Raw genomic sequence first — 15,774 nt, forward strand, 5'->3', positions numbered from 1 at the left:
GCACCTTAATTCCCACTATGCTGGTCATCTTGCTCTCTTGGTCAGTCTTCCTCCACTAGTCTCAGATGGCCAGCATTGTATTTGTTGCCCCCAGTCATACTCAAAGGCAAGAAGACAGATGGAGACAAAATAGCTCTGCTGGGAATTAGAGAGACTATGATTACAGGTTTTACCCAATCATGCAATTATGTGATTGAAAGCTTTCTGCAGCATGATTCTGAAAATTGCAATATGCACCCTGTAGAGAAAATATTATACCAGTTATAAATGAATACTGATCAATACTAACCAATAAGCAAAACCTCATCTTAACTGTGGACATATGGAAAGCTAGATTATCATTTTTTAATGCAGCAGGAGGAGAGAGAGAGAGACACAAGATGTTTCCCTTGAGCTTTAGTCATAAAGAGTACATAAAAAAGATTTATCAGTCCTTTGGAACTGTGTGTAATATGCAAGGTCCCAAATGAGAAATTTTCTGAAAGAATGTGAGGGCTGTAGCAATGTCACCCAAGATGCAGATATTGATAGGGAAGTAGGTTTAAAAAGTCATTAAAAGGTGCTCGCTTCGGCAGCACATATACTAAAATTGGAACGATACAGAGAAGATTAGCATGGCCCCTGCGCAAGGATGATACGCAAATTCGTGAAGCGTTCCATATTTTTAGAGAAGAAAAAAAAAAAGTCATTAAAAGGAAGGAAAGAGAGATGGAGGTGGGCAGAGGGAGAGAGAGAGAAAGAGAAACAAGAAGGAATTGAAGGAAGGAAGGAGGCTTGGCTCAGAGACCCTCCGATGAGACTTTCTCTACCTCCTTGAGTCAGGTGGAAGCCCTTTGTTGGCATAGGACCAGTGGTCCAATGACATTCGAGGGGTGATACTTGAATTCAGGAGAGAGTCCAGGAGAGGTGAGTTTGTTCTAATTCCAGCAGTGTTTTGATTGGGCTGTGTTCTAATGCACTCAGCCTGTCTTCTGTGCATTTGTACCCAGCCGGGGAGTTCTGTGCCATCTCCTAAGGATGTTGCAGAATCTGCAGTGCCTTCAGGAGGTAACTGGAACCTCGTTCTCAGCCTTATCTGGGTTTTAATCTGGATTCTTCTACTTATGAGAAGTGGGCCATGGGTAAGCCACTCAACATCTTATAGTCTGCTTTTCCTCATTCCTAAACATTGGGATTTTAACCCCTCTTGTGAAGAATCATTGGGAAGAATGAGTCATTTTGAGTGAAAATGCTTGGTAAAGGGGTCTCCAATAAATGTTACTGTGTCAAGTACCCTTCTTCTTTCTTCCTCCTGAGGAGTCCTCCTGGAGGTGCTCCGGGTTCTCCCTGCAGACGTGATTCCTCAGTCTGGTGTCATGGGCAGAGAATAACAGGCAGAGGCATAGGAAAGGCAGAGAAGTGGGAGACGATCAGTCTGATTCCAGCAACAAAGGGTGCAAATGTGTGAAGAGTTTAAAACCAATTGTAAAACTGACTAAAATGGAATTTGCTTTTCATTATCACCATGTGCCCTGGATTGTAAATAATGTAATAAAATATCTTCCCTGGGGAAAAAAAGGTTAGTGATCAAAATTTTGAATAATCTCTGTGGTTATATTGAGTTCTAAAGCTACATGTAAACCTCAAATCACAAGACTCTGCTTGAAGTGCCAGAGACCTGGGTTCGATCCCTGGGCTGGGAAGATCCCCTGGAGAAGGGAATGGCTACCCACTTCAGTATTCTGGCCTGGAGAATTCCATGGACTGTATATTCTGTTTTGAAGTTGTGTCATGAGAGTTTGTTTCTCCAGCTCCCATACTTCATATTCCTGCCTTTAAACACTGGATTTGAAGTAAACAACAATTGCAAAAGATAAAGAAACAGAATTTGAATTTCTTAATTTCTGTCATACCCTGTGGACATTTTGAGTGTGTATTTGTGTCTAAAACTTGAAATAATGAAACACTGTAAATGTGTGCTGCATAATATTTTTGTGAAGTGCAAGTTTTAGTTCACACATGAAATATTTTACTGATTGTGAACAATGTCTTTAAAATGGAAATGTATTCTGCTTTAAAAATTATAATTATTTATTTTAAAACTAAAAAAAATCCAATAAATAAAACATTACCACACACAGTTGTATCACTAAACAGTTATACTTTTTGTAGACATTTGGATTTTAATAAAATTTATTTAGATGTTACTGGGCAGTGCTTTACGTAAAATAACAAACATGACAGCGTATTATGAAGAAAGGACCAAAGTCTCAACTGTAAGGTGGATATAAAACTGAATAAATGGTACTTTTTTTCTTTCTACATATATGTAAAATAAACCTTTCTTTTTTACTGCAAGATTATAAACACAAATTATAATAAAGGAAAATTTTCACTGCCCATGAAAATTTTCCTGCCTTTTTTGGCCAAGCTATTTCTTATTCCATTCCTAGATTTTGATGAAAATAATTTTGTTGAAAAGAGGAGGGGATATGAAAAATGATCTGCTCTTGACATAGATACATGCGATGGCCATGGACTGTGGTCTGCTTTTCTGAACGCCCCGTGCCTACTGTTGCAGGCGGGAGCCAGAGCATGGGGCTCCCCAGTTGCTTGAAGAGAAAACGTTGTCAGGTTCGGGGCACTGGCTTTTCACAGTCCTGTGGGCTCTAACCTTAAGGAAAATAGCAGCAGCAGTCAAAACAAATAGCTTCTCCAGGCATCAGGCAGATATTTCCATCAGTTTCTCTCCCAGATGGCCCAGACTCAGACTTCCTTCAGTCTGGGTCAGACGATCTCACAGTCAGCCCCTTAAAATCCGCCCCCTCGGCCAAGTGTGCAGGAAAGATCATCCACTCTGTGACCCTATCTCCGTGAAGTTCATTGATTTCTCCCTCTTATGCTGTGCAGGCTATTTTTTTTCTAATGCCCTTTTGACACTGAATTAAACTTAATTCTAGCCGGGGAGGAAGCTCTGGGTTGGGTTGGACAGCCCTGCAATACCATCCGTGAGACCATCTAGGAGTTAATTATTCTGTAACCCTTTTGCTGCTTGGAGCTCCTCAGTCTCTCCTGCTCCTCCACCCCTTTTTGTGAAAAGCTGTTTAGTTATTTCAAGCTGAAGCTGCTCATCGCTTGGAAGAGTCCTCTAGGACTCAGCTGTTCACCAAACAATCACCAGAGCTCTTTCTGCTCCTGCGGGAAATGCCGTCCTTTGCTGGAGACATTTCTATGGATGAACTGAGCCTGGACTTGCATGCAGGCAGAGCAGTGCCCTCTGTCCGGCTGCACTGGGCCAGGCCAAGCCAGTGCAGTGAGTCACTGGCAGACGGCAACTACTCTATCACCCCGTGTGTCATCAGCATAGGTGAGCACAAATTCACATCAAACCTGATTCCTTTCTGAAAGGCCATATTTACAGCACATTAGTAGTTAGGGCAAGTGAGAACAAGGCTATTGGTGGCAAGTATGCAATCCATCACAGTAATTAAATGGGTTTAAGGGCAGCACTAATCTGGAGAGGTGTAAAGAGTTCTGACATCCTAACAAGAAAAGTGAACCCAGCCAAGGAGAGTTCCCATTCACTGTCTCTGTAGCTCTCTTCGTCTGTCTCTGCTTCCAACTTCTCTCTCCATCTCTGTTTTTCTCTGCATTCTGTGTCTCTTTTTCCAGCAGATGCCTCTTTTTATAAAATCCTAAAATCCTTCTTCAATGTAACGTTACAAAGTCTAACAACTTAAGTAAATTCTTCCAGAGATAAAAACAAAACAACAGCCGATACCCCATTACCCTTACTTTTAGCATCCTACCCTTTATTTTTGGCCCCCTGCCAGCTGCAGCCAGAGTGATGGCTAGGTGGTTAGATTTTTCATCGTGATTTCAGCGTAGTCTGAGTGTCGCCTCCTATCCCTGCTGCTACCTGCCATGGTTCAGTTCCCGTGGTTCACGGGCAAAATGTCAAGACACTCAGCTGATCATATTAGCCTCCCACCCGCTTCTGAGAACCTGAGCTTCAGCATAAAATGCTGATCTCTTGTGCTTAAAAAAAAAGCTGCCAAAAAAGAATCTTATGTTCTGAGCATGTAATTTCTACCTGCACACTGGAGCGTATCGTGGGCCTGAGAGCCAAGAGGTCCAAGGGCTGGGGTACCAGGCTCATTACACACAGCCTTGAGAAGCAGCTGCCTGCAGAAGGCCCGGCAGCTGTTTAATACCCAGAGCGACCACGCCCACCAGTTCAGGACCAGGAATGAAGAAGGAGACCGTAGCCAATTGCAGCCACAGGGGGCATTGGAGGAGGCAGGATGTGATAACCTCTGATGCACCTCTCTGCCTCCCAGCTTCAGGGGAGTTTGTGATTCTTCCTTATTTATTTATTTTTTTTAAATTACAAAATTGTGTATGTCGTAATGCCAGCCAAGGCTGGCTTCCAGAAACAGCTTTAAAATTTGCCTCCATGGAAGAGGTGACCCCAGGAGGGAGAATACCAATGCGGTGAGTCACATTCTGAAGGCCCTGCTCTGGGCAGACAAGACAAAGCAAGAATTTAGCATATTCAAAAAATACTGGATCGATTTATTTTCTATAAACATATATTCCATGCTACAGCAGTCATGGTATACCAGAGGAAGGATATGTATTTCTTTCACCCATCTACTGAAGCAGTATGTTTGACATTGGTGTAGGAAGCTCCCTTATCAACAAAGGACCACAGAGGGCTTCTGTCCATTCACAGGGGCTCTAATCAAGAAGATCATGTCTGCATTTTTATGACATTTCTTAACCATGAATTGCCAGTTGGACAATTTCATTTTTTCCCCTTTGTGTGCTAAGTCGATTCAGTCACGTCTATCTGACTCTTAGCGGCCCCATGGACTGTAGCCCACCAGGCTCCTCTGTGGGGATTCTCCAGGCAAGAATACTGGAGTGGGCTGTCATGCCCTCCTCCAGGGGATCTTCCCGATCTAGGGATAGAATCCATGTCTTTCATGTCTCCTGCATTGGCAGGTGGGTTCTTGACCGTTAGCGCCAGCTGGGAAGCCCCAAAGTACCAACCAGGCCTGACTCTGCGTAGTTTCTGAGATCAGACGAGATTGGACACATTCAGGGTGGGATGACCATAGACTTTTTTTTTTCTTTACCATTTTAAAAATCACTAACTGTAGCATACACACAGAAAAGTGCACAAAATACAAATGTGCAGTGAATCAAAGAATAAACACCAAGTCACCAGGATCGATTTCAAGGAACGGAGCATCATCTGTACCCTAGAATCCCTTACATGCTCCCCCAACCCTGACAACCTCTTCTCTTCTTTGACTTTTATGGTGATCACAGCTGTCAGTTTTCTTTATAGTTTGACCACCTATATATCCCTAGACATTATGGTTTAGTTGTGCCAGCTTTGGAAATTTATATGAAGGAAATCATAGAATAGATATAATTTTTCATCTTTGCTTCTTTCATGCATTGCTTACAAGCGTCATTAATGTTCAGTACATCACTACTTTGTGGCAGTATCCTGTTGTATGAACACACCACAATTTACCTATTACTCCTGGCTATTTACCCAGTGCTGTAAATGTTCGGGTTTGTTTGTTTCCTGGTGTATAAGTTTCTCTAGGGTTTTTATCTAGAGGTGAGTTATGGCTTAATGATAATATAATATTTAATCTTGAAGGATCAGGAGGAGTTTATAAGTCTCCTGCAAGACAAAGGACATTCCAGGCAGAGGGAACAGGGTACATAAAAACGAGCTTTGTGTGCTATCATGAGACCAACCACATTTCCTGTAGAGGAAATCGAACAATTTTTACTTTGAGTCTCTCTTTTAAACCAAAACGATTTCAAGATTCTGTCTCACAAGCTGAAATGGCACAGTGTATCTGCCGCAAGCTGGTATGAGTCACTATTCTGGAAGTATCAATTTCCCTGGTATTAAAAAAAGCCCTTGCTTTAATACAAGCAAGGCTTTGCCTCAGGTAGCCTAGGTTATGGGACACATATATATCAAATCATGTGGCCAGGAAGAAACAGGTCTGTGTGTTAATATTATCAATGGATGATTTGTGTACCTATGGAAGAACAAAGGTGAGTTACCTTGCTAAACGGCCATCCTTTGCGTCTTGCGAAGCAGAGGCAGCCAGACCATGTGGACAGACTATAGTCACGTGCAACGTACACAGTAAACCTCCAGGACCTTTGACTTAATAGAGACAAGAAACTAGACATTTCTAATGCCATATGAGTACATGCAAGATTAGTGCCTGTTTGTGGTGGAAAAAAGACCACAAAGCACTTTAACACCGACATGGAGGCCTTAAATCCCTATAGACAACATTTTGTGTGTGTGTGTGTGTGAACTCGGATGGGTTCTTCACTGTCCTTAAGTCTCAGTTTTCTTATCTGTAAAATGAGAAAAGAACCTCACAGCATTGTTTAATGGGATCTCATCAAGGGAGATTACGTATGTGAAAGTGGTCTTTAAATTGCGTAGCACTCTACAAAGATTAGGTGTTTTTATTATTATTCCCTCATAAGGCTATTGCAAGGTTCAAAAGAGATCATGTGTGTGAAATCACTTGGAAAAGTGCTTGGAAAAATCGATCTGGAAAAGTACATATATAAGGTGGCAATTGAAGTAATAGTGCCAGAGCTTTTAGCTTTGGGTGGCCAGAGAGAGTATAAGAAGTATATTAAAGAGGGTATAAGAGCATTTATGGAAAAGCAAGGTTTAGAGCATTTTAAAAACAGGCAAGAGGTCAATTCAATAAAAATGGAAGATGAGCCCTGGAATTTTCTGGAACAGAAGCATCGATGTCAGTGGAGCTGTGAACAGGAAATTATTGTTCAGACAAGTCCATGAGGCCTTTTACATTTAATAGGCATTTTTGGTGATAAGAAAGAGAGACTGACTCATGTTACAATGAGGAAATGGAGATTCATTGATGGGTAGATGTAGGCAGAAATCTGTACCATCCCTTATGGGAAATTACAAAGACCTAAGTCTTATGTAGAAGGCAATGGCACCCCACTCCAGTGCTCTTGCCTGGAAAATCCCATGGACGGAGGAGCCTGGTAGGCTACAGTCCATGGGGTTGCTAAGAGTTGGACACGACTGAGCGACTTCACTTTCACTCTTCACTTTCATGCATTGGAGAAGGAAATGGCAACCCACTCCAGTGTTCTTGCCTGAAGAATCCCAGGGATGGGGGAGCCTGGTGGGCTGCTGTCTCTGGGGTCGCACAGAGTCGGACACAACTGAAGTGACTTAGCAGCAGCAGCAGCAGCAAGTCTTATGGAGAATGGAAGAACCAGCAGAAACTGGAGGGTTATACAAAATCAAAAGCAACTTTAGGAACTCGACTATCCTGTTGCTCTAGAGCAACAAGGGTGTCTAATTTCCTACTGTTCAAGCCGTTGCACAACCAATTAGCTCAGCCTCTCTCCTGTGTATCATGCGGTCTCTAGCATCCCAGGCTTATCTCCTGGGACCCATGCTCCTGTTACCCATGCTTCCCCTTGCCCTCAGCTCCTGCCCCTCTAGGTTTCCAATCTCTCTTTCTCTTTCTGTCCGATTTTCCATTCAGACTCTTCAGGAGAGAGGATCCAAGTGGTTCCATTTATCCTCGTTGTCTTTGCCAGATTTGACATTTGTGTCAGGCCAACTCAGAGACTGGCTGCTCATAGGTCAGGCTTCTATACCCAGACCAGATACCTGGGAGGTAGGGTCACATGATATGGACCCAGCAGTTTATGCATCAAGACCCCTTAGTTGAGGCTGCGGGTGGGACCCTCTGGGAGCAGCATGGGGAGGAAGGGGTCTGTGGGTGTGTGTTCTTCAGCTTTGGTACTGTGTGAGGACTGGGAGTTTCGTGGCTTAGTTCCTGTTCCTCAGTGAGGAGGAGCAGTGGCTTGAGTAAGGCACCCTCTGCAGAGGATGATGGTAAAGGAGATGAAGAAGGAAGAGGAGGAGAAGGAGAGAAAGAACCATGTAGGGATTTTGAAATATCTTCTTAAGCCACCACGAAAAGAGGCATAAAATGCAAGCCTTAAAGGGTCAGGAACAGGGACTTCCCTGGTGGTCCAGTGGTTAAGATTCTGTATTTTCAATTCCAGGGGTTGGGTTTGATCCCTGGTTGCTAAACTAAGATCCCACATGCCACATGGCCAAAAATTGAAAAATTAATTTAAAAAATTAGACAGTACAAATGGACAGGAATGTAATGCTTGGCCCAAAATGAGCCCTGTTTTGGGTTCTGGTTATTAAAGTAAGTTGGAGAAGAGAATGGCAGCCTGCTCAAGTATTTTTGCCTGAAGAATCCCATGGACAGAGGAGCCTGGAGGACGACAGTCACAAAGAGTTGGACACGACTGAGCGACTAACACTACTTCTAAGCTCAGCTGCAGCCATGAAATTAAAAGACGCTTGCTCCTTGGAAGAAAAGCTATGACAAACCTAGACAGCATCTGAAAAAGCAGAGACATCACTTTGCTGACAAAGGTCTGTCTAGTCAAAGCTATGGTTTTTCCAGTGGTCACATACAGATGTGAGAGTTGGACCATAAGAAAGGCTGAGTGCCGAAGAATTCATGCTTTTAAACTGTGTTGTTGGAGAAGACTCCTGAGAGTCTTCTCTTGAGAAATTTTCCCTTGAACTGCAGGGAGATCAAGCCAGTCAATCCTAAAGGAAATTATCCCTGAATATTCATTGGAATGACTGATGCTGAAGCTGAAGCTCCAATACTTTGGCCACCTGACTCATCGGAAAAACTGACTCATCGGAAAAGGCCCTGATGCTGGGAAAGATTGAGGGCAGGAGAAGAAGGGGACGACAGAGGAGGAGATGGTTAGATAGCATCACTGACTCAATGGACATGAATTTGGGCAGTCCATGGGGTTGCAAAGAGTCAGATACAGCGGAGTGACTGAACAACAACAAAAGTTCAAAGTAGCTTCTTCGACACGGTTAAGAATCTCTGAATTTTGGCATAGAAAGACACCTTGAAGTCACCCCCTCTTCACTTTGCATGGTCCAGCCCTTTGTTCTCAGAGAGGTGGGAGCAGGGCTCTCACAGGCAGTGAGTCCTCTGCCCTGTGATGTGGGGTCAGGAGTGATCTTGACAGAGCAGACACCCTGCCACGGAGCTGCTCGTTCTGGTCAGTTGGCATCCGCTTGGGCATGTGTGCAGATGGAAACATGATTGGCTTGAAGAGCTGCCCCTTCCATTTGGGTCAGCTGGAATTCTTGTCAGTCTTACCTTTATATGCCTTTTCTATAGGGAGTGGTGTATTTTCTAAGATTTGTCTTCAGCCCTCTAAGTTTTTACACTTTATCTCTCTGTGTCCCATTCACACCTCTGCTTGGCTCAGCCACAGGCTTGTGGCCCAAAGGCCTCAAACTGCAAAAACCAAACAACATCAAAAGGCCCCATGCATCAAGGTGGATTCAGTCGTGTCCTACACTTTGCAACCCCATGGACTGTAGCCCACCAGGCTCTTCTGTTTATGGGATTCTCCAGGCAAGAATGTTGGAGTGGATTGCCATTCCCTCCTCCAGGTGACCTTCCTGACTCAGGGATCAAACTCACATCTCTTAATTCTCCTGCATTGGGAGGCAGGTTCTTTACCAAGGTTTCCCATCAGCTTAACCAACCTCCCAAACTGATCATGCAACAGTGGCTGTCCTGGGCAAACCTTTGTACAAGTTTTGTATTCTGCCAACAAACAACCAAAAATATAGCCACTGAAGTTTTTTTCTTTAAAAAAAAAAAAAATTGCATGTATTGTGGAGGCACCTGAGATTCTCCTGGTTCTAAATTGACAAATAACATAACCAAATATGAGTTGAATATCTGCTGTGTGATCTGGGGCAAATTACTCTGTCTCTGGGCTTCACTTTGCTTCTCCTCCGCTATTTACTTTTCTTAGCCCTGTGCCTGGCTTTCAGGAAGTGTTTTAATAAGCATTACCTATTAATATAATATTACATACCATTTTATTTAGTCATCACAAGAACTTTATGAAGCTCAGAGAAATCAAGTAATTTGCTCAAGTTCCAGGAAGCAGTAAGTGATGGAGTTTGAATAGGGAGTCAATCTTCTGACTTGAGTGAGGTGGTCTTTGTGCTCCAACAGACCTACCGACGACAGCTCTTATAGCCAGGAGGATGTTTTGGAGAAGGTCTCAGTGATAGAAACTTTCTTCCTGATTCTCTTTCCTTCCCAAAGGGGGCTGGGAAGAGGGAACCCCAGTGTATATTCTGGATCCGAGTCTCCTCACCCCAAATTCAGGAACTCCCTGAAGCCCCTGTCTCCAGGGTCCTTTCCTTCTGGGGGGTCTCGTGAGGGTCAGCGGGATCCTAGACTCTGGAGGTGTTTGAGGAACATGCCCCTCCTCCGCCCCTGCCTGGGGTTTGGACATTTGCCAATGCCTACAAGGCCTCAAGCTCAGACTCTAGGCTCCTTACCTTGGCAGGCAACCTCACGCTCATCAACTCTCACTTTCTTCATGCGAGGGTGGCTAATGTGCACACAATTACTCACTAAGATTTATGGAAGGCCCTGCATGAAACCTGACAGGTTTTATTTCATAGGTGATGAGAAAGGTGGCCCTTCCCAGTGAAAGGCCACCATTCCTGAACCAGTCTCACGGACTTGAGTTCTGGAGGGCCCAAGGGATGGCGCGGGCAGGATTTTATTGGCCTAGAAATAAGCAGCTTGGCGGCGCCTCGTTCTCCCCTTCACTCACGGACGTGATGGTGGAGCCTGTGCTCAGATGCCTGTCAGAGACCCATCTGACCACAGTGGGTACCCCAGGAGAGAGGCGTCAAAACCTGGGGGAAAGAAATAGAATTCACTGAAGCTAGGAAGAGCTGTGGGAAAAAGGACATTGGTGTAGGTTCATCTGGAATGTGTGTTGCCTTAGGAAGTGTGCAGAGCAATGGCCTCAAGAAGAGAGTGAGGTGGGGTGGGGCAGGGAAGGGTCTGTGGGCCCAGAAATCCACCCCAATGCATACATGGCCAGATGCAAACACCTACCACAAACGTCTCCTTAGAGGCCCCCATGAGTTTATTATTCAATCACTCAATTTGTTGGCTTGCTGGTCTTACTCAAGAAAAGATTTAGATGGTTTCCACCATCCTTCCATAGACCACGGCTAAATGACCACACGGGATACAGTCTACTGCCTGAACTAACTGCCAAGCAGCCCATGAACCTTCCAGACAGAGCAGGATTTGTAGCAAAGGAGTTAGCATTATTCGCCCCCACCACCGCACCCCACCCCCCGCCCCCAACAGAGAAGCAAAGACCTTTACCCTTCTTGACCTTGGCATTCCCTTGTTACGTGCTCCTCTTCCGCCGCACCTAGGCTTGATATTATTTATCTTGGGTCTTCCAGTGAATATTAGTTGGATTTTAATTTGTATGAAGTACAACTCAGGAGACCCAGGCTTTGCAAGTTTCAGACCTCCTGAGGTGTGGGTAAGTGTGTGTTAAAGTAAAGCTCTTGGCTTGTCTCATGGCGGAAAGTTCTCTAGAAACCTCTGAGCTTAATCTGAGGAATTGAGTAGATTAGCCCCCATCTGATGGGTTTTTATCAAAATGTGATAAAACAGGGTCATGAAAAATGGTAGGCTGAGTTTGTTATGGTTCTGTGCTGGGGTCTGTACAGGTAAACCAGGCCATAACTCACTGCCTGTGACAGTTTTTATTAGTCTGTTTTCGTGCTGTTCTGAGGAGTGGAGGGAATTGCCCCAGACAACAGATGTGAGAGACTTTTTTTCTTCCTCCCTGTCCTGCGGACAGGCCTAAAGCTCCAGGCTGGTGACTCATTGTTGTGGTATTATATGCCTCAAGATTAAGTGTGTGCTGTGGGAAGTGTGGGGCAGGATTTATCAGGGAGAGTTCTTCCTTTGAAGTATCAGGGCAGGCTACTTTGCTGATGGTTTCTGGAACTTGGCCAAACCCCAATATGCTGTGAAAATCGCCGTCTTAGGTTTTCTTGGCACACGAGCACATGTGCACTTGATTCTCAGACCTCCACGGCTTTCTGATGTTTCTGAGGTGAGCGTTCTTGGGAACCAGGGCCCAGGGCCAGATTGTAACCCTGCCGGTGTGTGCCCCTTCACACGCCCCATCCAAACACGGTTTTGATGGCTCCAGATATGGCTGGGGACACCAACTTGAGTAGGCATATCCTGGAGTTCCAGCATGCAGGCTGGCTTCGAGTGGCTTTTAAGTGTTTATGTATGAATTTCTCTAACCTGCATTTCCTGCTGCCCTGTCTCCACTCGCATAATGTTGATGCTCAAGGCTTTTCATCGCAGCAGTGCCTTCCACAACAATGCGTCTTTCCTTTCCAGCTTGAAACTATCAATACGTGTGTGGAGAAAAACCTCACCGTTATAACTCTACCAATAAACAAATAAAAAAATACATCTATCTCTCTCTAGTGAAAAATCCATCATCAATTTGCCTGCATCTCCCTCCTCTCATGTCATAACAGTTATTAATTTTGAGAACAAAGGACATAAAAAGCTAATTGTGTTAAGTTCCCAGACACTCTTCCAGAGGTTAGTCTATCAGCCACACTTCTCATCACCCAGCTATGTGTCAGAAAGAGCTCCCTCGTAAATGTAGATTTCCCAATCCACTCCCCATTTCAGGTTTCCCTCCAGCCTGGGAACCAGACTCTGCCCTTCCTGATTTAAATCTTACCAACCTGTGTTGGAGAATCTGGATGTAACCTGGCTGAGCATCTCTCTTTCTTTCAGCTTTCTGAGTGGGCAGACCCTTTAAAAAAAGGCAACTTGATATGACTGGACTTGAATCTTCGAGAAGGCTCAGGAAGCTGTCAGGCCCATGTTCACTGACCTCTTGGTGGAAAAACATAGTTGAATACGGTTGCAGGTTGTGTGCTGTTAGGTACTGAATTGTGTCTCCTCCTCCATTTATATGTTCAAGTCTTAACGCTCAGGCCCCTAGAATGCAACCTTATCTGCAGATGGGGTCTTTGCAGAAGTTATCAAGAGAAAATGGGGCCACTAGGGTGGGCCCTAAACCAAGATGACTGTCCTTGTGAAAACGGACAATTTGGAGACAGACCCACACACAGGAAGAATGTCATATGAACGTGAAATGGGCATCTGCAAGTCATAGAGGGAAGCATGGAACAGATCCTTCCCTCACAACCTTCAGAAGGAACCAACCTTGCCATCACCTTGATTCTGGATGTCTAGCCTCTAGAATCGAGAAAATAAATTTCTGTTTTTTAAGGTGCTCAGGCTCTGGTCTTTTATTACAGTAGCTCTAGAAAACTAATACAGGGACCTTGGGCAGAGATGAACATGAAGGAAGTCTGTAAGGGAGCACTCTTGGGGTAGGCGCCTGTGGAAGAGAAGAGAAAGAACCAGCCCAGGGAAGAGGGGGTTATGGAGAGCCGATGGCGTCCCAGCGAAGGTCTCTGCTAACTCACTCCATGGGATGCACTGGATCTGGGATGGCCCTTCATGGCTGGGACATGGGTCTAACCCTCTGTATGCCCCTCTCAGTCCATCACTAGGTGAAGAGGTGTGACCTCGGGTGAGGCAGTTTTCTTCAGCCAAGGCAATTCCTGAAGAGGGCCAACAGTTAGAGATGATTTTCCATCCTTTACCTCCTTCTTGTGGCAGACCTGTGACACCTTCTCAGCTGGCCTTCTTCATCCATTGGCTTTTTTCAGGAAATACTTATTGGGCACCAGCCATGGACAAAGCCTCCCTGGTGAGAGAATCCTCCTGCAATGCAGGAGACCCATCTTCTATCCCTGGGTCTGGAAGATCCCCCAGAGAAGGAAATGGCAACCCGTTTCAGTATTCTTGCTTGGAGAATCTGATGGACAAGGAGGAGCCTCGTGGGCTACAGTCCATGGGGATGCAAGAGTCAGACACGACTGAGTGACTAATGCTTCACTTCAACCGTGGACAAGAGTTTGTAAAACATATTGTGGAGGGAATGTGCATGCATGCCCAGTCACTTAAGTCATGTCTGACTCTGCGACCCCATGCACTGTAGCCCACCAAGCTCCTCTATCCATGGGATTCTCCAGGCAAGACTACTTGAATGTGTTGTTATACCCTTCTACAGGGACTCTTGCTGACCAGGGAACGAACCCACATCTCTTAGATCTCTTGCATTGGCAGGCATATTCTTTACCACTAGTGCCACCTAGAAAGCCCGGGGGAGGGAATACTGTGAAGCAAAAGAAACATCGCTGCTGAGAATAAGTTTATCTCTACTAAGGACTCCACTTTTACAAATAGAAGTGAAGTGAAAGTCTCTCAGTCTTGTCCGATTCTTTGCAACCCCATGGAATCCTCCAAGCCAGAATACTGGAGTGGGCAGCTGTTCCCTTCTCCAGGGGATCTTCCCAACCCAGGGATCGAACCCAGGTCTCCCACAATGCAGGCAGATTCTTTACCAGATGACCTACCAGGGAAGCCCACTTTTACAAATAAAGTAACCACATTGCAGGAAAAAAAAAAAAAATCTATCAAGACTTCAGATTGGCAAACCTAAGCCATTTCGATAAACAGTCCCCTTCTTCTCGAATCCTGAGGTGACCCTCTTGGTAGCATTCAACTCTAAGATTCAAGTTAATGTCTTATTATTTGGAATATCATCTGACTCTAGGTTGAGAAGTGATTGGTGTAAGGTCGCTTGGAAGCAGCTGCGTGTGTCCTCATGGGAGGTGACTGAACAGGCTTGGTGTCTTCCACATCGCTTGGCTTTTCAAATACAAAATAAGCAGTATGTTGCAGTCCTTCTGCTGAAGCATGTGGTTGGTATAATTTCTCCACAGACAGCTGAAGTCAACAGCCCATGCGTGGTGGTTCAGCATGGGCGAGGACAAAGCGGTGTTCAATAAAAGTTGTCACGAAAGACATCTGGGACTTCTCTCGGCTCTGCTCCTGGAGCCAGATCCTCAGATTACAGGGCAAACTCCAAGTTGTGGTCAAGTCTAAAATGCCAAATTCTTCTCACCTGGAAACTTTACCCACTGACCAGACCCCGTCAACTTAAGAGAACTTATGAGAATTTTATCAAACCAAGACTGCAGTTAAGGGACTTGTAACAACCATCTTGCATACTATTCTAGCCATCTAATGATTTCTTCAAGTCATGGGCTCTTTAGGAATATTTCCCCAAATCATACTTCTGATTTCAAACTGTAAGCTGAACCCATTCCTTTTTCTTTTGCATCATTACTCAGCTCCACAGAAGCACGAATGCTACCATGTTTTCCTTAGTGATGCATCTATTACATACGGGAGAGGGTGGTTGCAACAGGCAAAGAAGAAGGGGTCTGGGTCCTCTCCATCCCTAGAGGGCCAGCTAGACTCTACTGCTTTGCATCTGGGCTATCTTCCACCTGTGAGAGGGTGCCCTGGGGCCATAACAGCTTCCTTTGGCTCACTTCAAAATCTTGAAGGGTGTTCTGTGCATTGGGCCTGTTCCCTTTTTAATTCTTAGAAAAGACAGCTAATTTTTCCCCCCAATACATCTAGAGAGTTTCCCTGAGAGAGCAAAAAAGGGAAGGCAGTTATGTGGTGCTGCAGTCATATATGGGCTTAATTTGAAACTATTAGTTTCATTAGCCTTGATATTCTAATTATATCTCTGCATTTCACCCCACTGCACTATTGCTCAAACAAGTTGGCTCAGAAAATAATTGCCATGTTCTTGCATAAAGAGTATGCAAAACAAAGGGTTATTGTGCCAGGGCTGGAAGGAGTGTTTCTGATTGTTTCTCGT

At 44.7% G+C, this 15,774-nt stretch overlaps 1 non-coding gene across 1 annotated transcript; it reads left to right on the forward strand.

The window, feature by feature from the left end:
- The first annotated feature begins 559 nt into the window (after window positions 1-559).
- Window positions 560-666, forward strand: LOC122454682. The gene has a single exon (XR_006273488.1). It is a non-coding gene; the product is annotated as a U6 spliceosomal RNA (small nuclear RNA).
- The last annotated feature ends 15,108 nt before the right edge of the window (window positions 667-15,774 follow it).

The sequence above is a fragment of the Cervus canadensis genome, chromosome 16 (genome assembly GCF_019320065.1).
Source record: "Cervus canadensis isolate Bull #8, Minnesota chromosome 16, ASM1932006v1, whole genome shotgun sequence".
In the NCBI taxonomy this organism is placed as follows: Eukaryota; Metazoa; Chordata; class Mammalia; order Artiodactyla; family Cervidae; genus Cervus; species Cervus canadensis.